The sequence below is a fragment of the Mustela lutreola genome, chromosome 1 (genome assembly GCF_030435805.1).
Source record: "Mustela lutreola isolate mMusLut2 chromosome 1, mMusLut2.pri, whole genome shotgun sequence".
NCBI classification, from domain to species: domain Eukaryota; kingdom Metazoa; phylum Chordata; class Mammalia; order Carnivora; family Mustelidae; genus Mustela; species Mustela lutreola.
This window is the reverse complement of record NC_081290.1, coordinates 200971922-200977581: the sequence shown is the minus strand read 5'-3', so window position 1 is coordinate 200977581 and position 5660 is coordinate 200971922. Positions and strand designations below refer to the sequence as shown.

The window sequence follows — 5660 nt, the reverse complement described above, 5'->3', positions numbered from 1 at the left end:
AAACTTCATGTAAATGTCAAGTGTCATTAATTATGCATCAGTATTATCAGAAATCGTACATGACACCTCTGGTACTGTGTAAAGAAATCACACAGACCCTGGCTCTGCCTCAGTGTGGCAGCAAGTACAATGTATGGGCAGGATCCACAATCTGCAGAAGAAAATCATCCAGCAGATATCTGAATTCACATTAGGCCTTGCCATTTAGGGGCATAGGCTGGGGTATAGTCATCATTAGGATGGAGATCGAAGAAATAGCCTTAAGCATGTTCCTTTCCTGCAATGAATAGCAGTTAATAAAATCCTTTTGGAGTAGCACAAACATTGGCCATTCAGTAGTAGGTGGAGAAAGTGGAAGTGGCTGGGATTGTTTTTGGTGTTCTGTGATCACACCACAGGCTACAATGTGTTTTTAATAAGGAATTATTAATAAATGGACAATAACTGCTCATTAAGCCTAAATTAAGTGCATGTTTGAGAGAATGAAGCACTATTAAAGAGGGAATTCACTGATATTTTCTTATTATAAGCTATTACTTTTGAAATGTCAGAGCTCCATTCTGTCCAGGAGATCTTGGCTTTCAGAGGAACTCAAAGTCCAAGCAAGAGATTAATCTATCTGAAGAGAAAATTATGGCCTTTCTGAAGGGTGTGGGTAATGGTCATAAGAGCGATGATAACCAGCTAGAAATCTCATTCTCAGTTGGGCCAAAAGAAAAGGACATCCTGTAGAGGTTTTGCATCCAAGCCGAACATTGTGATCATTAACATCTATTGTAAGCTTCCAAATGTTTGCCAGGATGACACCAGGTAATTTACAAACATCACCTTGTTTATTTCTGGTGACAGTTCTCTGAAGTAGTTATTATTAGTGTCACCTACAAAAGACCACTGCTCAGAGAGATTCAGAAACATGCCTAACATTGCATAGCTGGGATGTAGTAGAATGAGAATTCCAACCAGGTCTGGCTGCCTGGCTCCAGAGCTGACACCCCAGGCTGACGGTGGCTATCCCTATGACATCACTGTATAGTGCTCATTCTTGTTTTCAGGGTGTGTCCTCCAAGCCCTGTTCCCAACTTCTTCCTCAGTAACAGAACCCCACAAAAGTTTGGTGAACATGTTGCTACTGAAAGTAAAGACACATTTCCCAGTCTCTCTGCAGCTACATCAGGCCATATGACTAAGTATTGGGCAACAGGAAAGAAGTCTGAAGCAATGTGTTTAATTTCTGGAAATTATCCTTAAAGGGAAGAGATGGGTCTTTCCCCTCCCCTTTGCTCCTTTTCCTTTTCCAACTGCTTAGAATGCAAATATGATGACAAAAGTTGGAGCCACCACCTTGGGCAACAAAACAGATACTGCTTATTGAAGATGGCAGATGAGTCACATAGGAGTTTGGTCACTGACAATTATGGAGCCACAGTAACAACCCACAATAACAACAATGCTGGCTCTCCAGCATTTAATGAGCAGGTTGGATAAACCTTAATGTACTGATTTTGGGTTTTCTGTCACTGAGCTGGATAGAATCCTATCTAATTGCACTGGATATCTCCATTCTTTCCCCTATCTCTTCCTACTTAGTCATTGTTCTTTTCTGAATTATCTTCTTTTCCACCCATATATTTCATCTAAATGGATTCAAATTATACATGTATCATATTAAACAAATCACCAAAGGGGTAGAAGGACAGACAGCGTAGGACCTCTGAAGAAGGCAGGTGGTGAGTTGGAGCTAAGGACTGGGCTCTTAGAGGCAATGTCCTTGGGCTTGGTCATCCAAGAGAGATTAGTTCAAACCCAGTTCTTCCTGCTCAGTTAGACTCCCTGCCCATTTATGAGGCACAATATAAATCTTGCCAACAAAATCTTTCCAAGAAAATAAATTCAAGTCATTCTGCTTCTCTGATTTCTCTCCTGCCATCTGCCATCATTCCCAGAAAGATGTACATGATGTGGCTGTCATGAAATATCTGTCTCTAAATAACCCAGAAGTGCCAGGTTCCAAGCAGGACCAGGCCAGACTAGACTGGACTTTCCCCTCCTGTGTGTGTCATCCTTGTTTATCTTCCAGGACATGGCCATCTGAGTATGGCTGCAAAGAGAAATTGTTCTTACATCTCCCATGGGAGTGGCTCAAAGATTTCCAGCATGGATGAGCCCTAAAATTTCCCTGAATCGTTGAATCTTAAAGCTGGAGAAACTACAGAAGTCACTTTGTCCAGAAAGATGATAATCTTACAGTTGGAGGAAGCAACCTAGCCAAGGCCAAATAGTTTGTTACTAGAGAATTGAGACCACTAATAATAATAATAATAATAATAATAATAATAATAATAAGAGAAACATTTACTCAGCTCTTGCTATGTGCCAAACCCTTTGCTAAGCACTTAACATGGACTATATGATTTAATTCCCACAACAACCTAATGAGATATGTACCCAATCCAAAGTTTCAGAGAAATTTAATAACTTGTCTGGTATTACAAGATGATAGGCTTTTGAGTTAGGATTCAAACCAGAGTGTATTTGTTGCTTTAGCCTGAGCTCTGCTCTTTTTACAGCATCATGCTACCAATTCATTACTTGTTAAAGCAAGGCGATGTCACAATCTCCTTCTTCACAATTGAGCCAATCCAGACACCCTGTAGTCTCACAGAGTTGTTGTCATCAAGCTTATTCACACAGGGTGTTGTCCTTGGGATACCCAATGACCTTGACACAGATAGTCCCTCTGTGGAAGTCTAAAATCCATATCTGCAGAAAGGCTGGGCTTCACATATATCCACAGACACCAACCTAAGCAACCACTTTTAAGGTTCAGGCAAAAACCGGATGCCAGGATCTTCTCTGCCTTTCACCCCCTCACTAGCTTATTCAGCCTTCAAGAAGTATTTATTTGGCCAAATAAAACTATGTTCAACATTAGGGATAAAGGCTGAACAAAAGAGATCTGATGCCTGACTTTAAGGAACATTTCAGAGGGAGAAATAAACAATAAATGCATAATTTTCACAAATATTTAGTGGCAATTGTGATTAAAACCACAAGGGAAAAGTTCACACAAGTGTATAAAAGCAGCATATGTGGCAAGCAAGTGGGATGTGAGAAGCATCTGAGATGGATGGAAACTTGGTAAATTCCAAAGCCTGAAAGAAGCCAAGGTGCTGAAGACTTGAGTAGGAGTCAGACCATTTAAGACCTAAGAGACCATGTTAGAATATTGGACTTGATCCCAGGAGTAAGGATGAACCACAGGAGAGTTTTACACAGGCAAATGATAGAGTCTGATTTGCTTTTATAAATATTTTAGCTGTTTAGTGCAAAAGACATCGATTGGAATGGAGGCAGAGAAACCTGTCAAGCTGTCAGTCACTCAAATGAGGGGTGCTGAATTTGCCCAAAAGAGGGAGCAGAGGAGAGAGACAAGTAGAGGCATTGGGGTAGTAGGTAAAATTGACAGGCCCTGCATGTGAAGGGAGGGAAGAGCTCAGAAGAGCAGCCTTATCTAGAGACATAGGTTTGGGGGGTATCATCCTGTAGATGGTATTTGAAGCCATAGAAGTGGGTGAGATCTCCCAAAGAAAGGTAGTGGGAGAAGAAAAAGTGGTTAGGATCAAAACCTGAGAACTTCTAAAATTAAAGATCAGGCAGAAGAAAAAGATCCATCAAAGAAGACTGAGAGAATAAATATCCAGAGAAGCAGGAAACCAGCCAGGAGTGTGTGGCATCACAAAGGCAACAGAATGTTCCAAGAAGGAGAGATTGGTCAGTGGTGTGAACATGCCATAGTGGACAAGAAAGATGAAAAATCTTTCTTCATCTTTGAAACTTCCAGGTTGGTGATGCTGGGAAGATGGCTTGACAGGACAGGGAAGGGAATCTCCTCCCAACCTTTGCCCCATGCATCTCTTCCAATTCATTTGGCTATTCCTCTATTCTTTATAATAAACCAGTAGGCCAGGCACTGGTCTGAAGACTTCTACCCAAAGCAGAAGTACAAATACCAACATGTCAATACCATTTAGAAATTTGTCTATTTTAAATCACCTTTAAATCTATGACAGGAGTGTTTCTAAAATGTTGCTACTACAAGTTATTGAGGGATTGATTAAGGAGGATAAGTCTTATGGGGAAGAAGACATGTTCCTACAAAGGTGGTTGAGCATGTCCCAGAGCCAAAAAGCTAAAGGGTAAATTTTGAATCAGATGAGGATGATAATAATGATCATTTTATAAACATTAGTTTGTTAAAAGGAAATGAAATACATTGAGAAATTTTTAAGATTCAAAAAATAAAAATGAATGCTTTGGGAATTATGGCAGTGGTTGATACCCGATATAATCTGCTGGAATCTCTTGGGTTGACAGTTCCTGGATCCCCATTTTGAACAGTGAAAGTGTCCTGGATTACTTTTCAGAAAGAAGTAATCCTTTTTTACCATAGTTCATATAGTAATGAGGTGGTCAAAATGCAGAGGCTAACATTAGAACACTTAAATCAAATGGTTAGAGTGGAATACATCCTTTTACACGCTCAAGAGCCCACTCTTTTTATCCTTCAGAAGCAAAAGTGGGAGTCCCCACCCAAGTTATCCCACTGGTAGATTACCTCTTTATTAACCTCTTTAGAATTTTAATAATTTCTAGAAATTCTTGATTTCCTGAAGGCAAAAGGATCTATGAGAACAATGTCTAAATTCAATGTTTGTTACTACTTGCTATATCATTGCTGGAGTGATCTATTTAGCACCAGACTTGGGGTCAGTTATAAACTCTAGGGTGCTTACTGCACTGCATGTGATGAACTTATAGCATCAATATCATCCTTCCAAAGGGTAATGGTGGCACTTCAAAGATCATGAAGAGCAAGATAAACTCAAACCTAAAGCCAAAAGGAAAGAAGAACCAAGCTCTAGCTTTCAGAGACAACATGTGGATGCTTTACTCCTAGACCTAATACAGAAATTTCCACACAAATTTGTGTAGCAAAAATCCGGGAAAAATCCTGTCCCAGTGAATCAAAGAAAGAAGCAGAAACTATACCAGAAACTGTAAAATCTAATAAGAAGGAGACCACAAATAACATCCAACAGATAGTGAGCACCAAAGGCCCCCTGAAAAATGAATGAGACTTCAGTGAGCAGTGGGTAGGAGAGAAGCTTGCAAGACACCGCTTGCCCATTATTGATGCCTTGTTACTGTGATAGGCTCTTGAACTTTAAAATTCTTTGTCACATCCCTTCCATTTGTATGAATGTGCTTGTTCTTTTAAAAAGGATGTAAGGATCCTCAGGCTTGTGATATGAATATTTTTTATGTATTTCTATAACATTTCCCCTATTGGACTTCAAGAGCCTCCTTACTCAAATGTATACTGCTGTATACATCTAAAAACAAAGGTATTTGTATTTTTAAAAAATAAAATTAAAAATTAAATCATTACAACTTGAGTTTATAGTTGAAGTATTTTTAAATATTTCTGTTAATTGAAGAATTTGAAAGAGATTTAGAGAAACTATTGTGTAAGAATTTACATTTTGAATATTAGCTCCTAAGGATGATTTCATTACTAGAGAAACTTCACAGCTCAAGGACATATATAACAGCATTGATTCTTATTTTTTAATCTGGTTGACATTACCTGGAAATGTATT

General features: G+C 39.1%; 1 pseudogene; it reads left to right on the top strand.

Moving 5' to 3' along the window:
• Window positions 1–4322: 4322 nt before the first annotated feature.
• LOC131820687 (mediator of RNA polymerase II transcription subunit 6-like) lies at window positions 4323–5146 on the top strand (annotated as a pseudogene).
• Window positions 5147–5660: the final 514 nt, after the last annotated feature.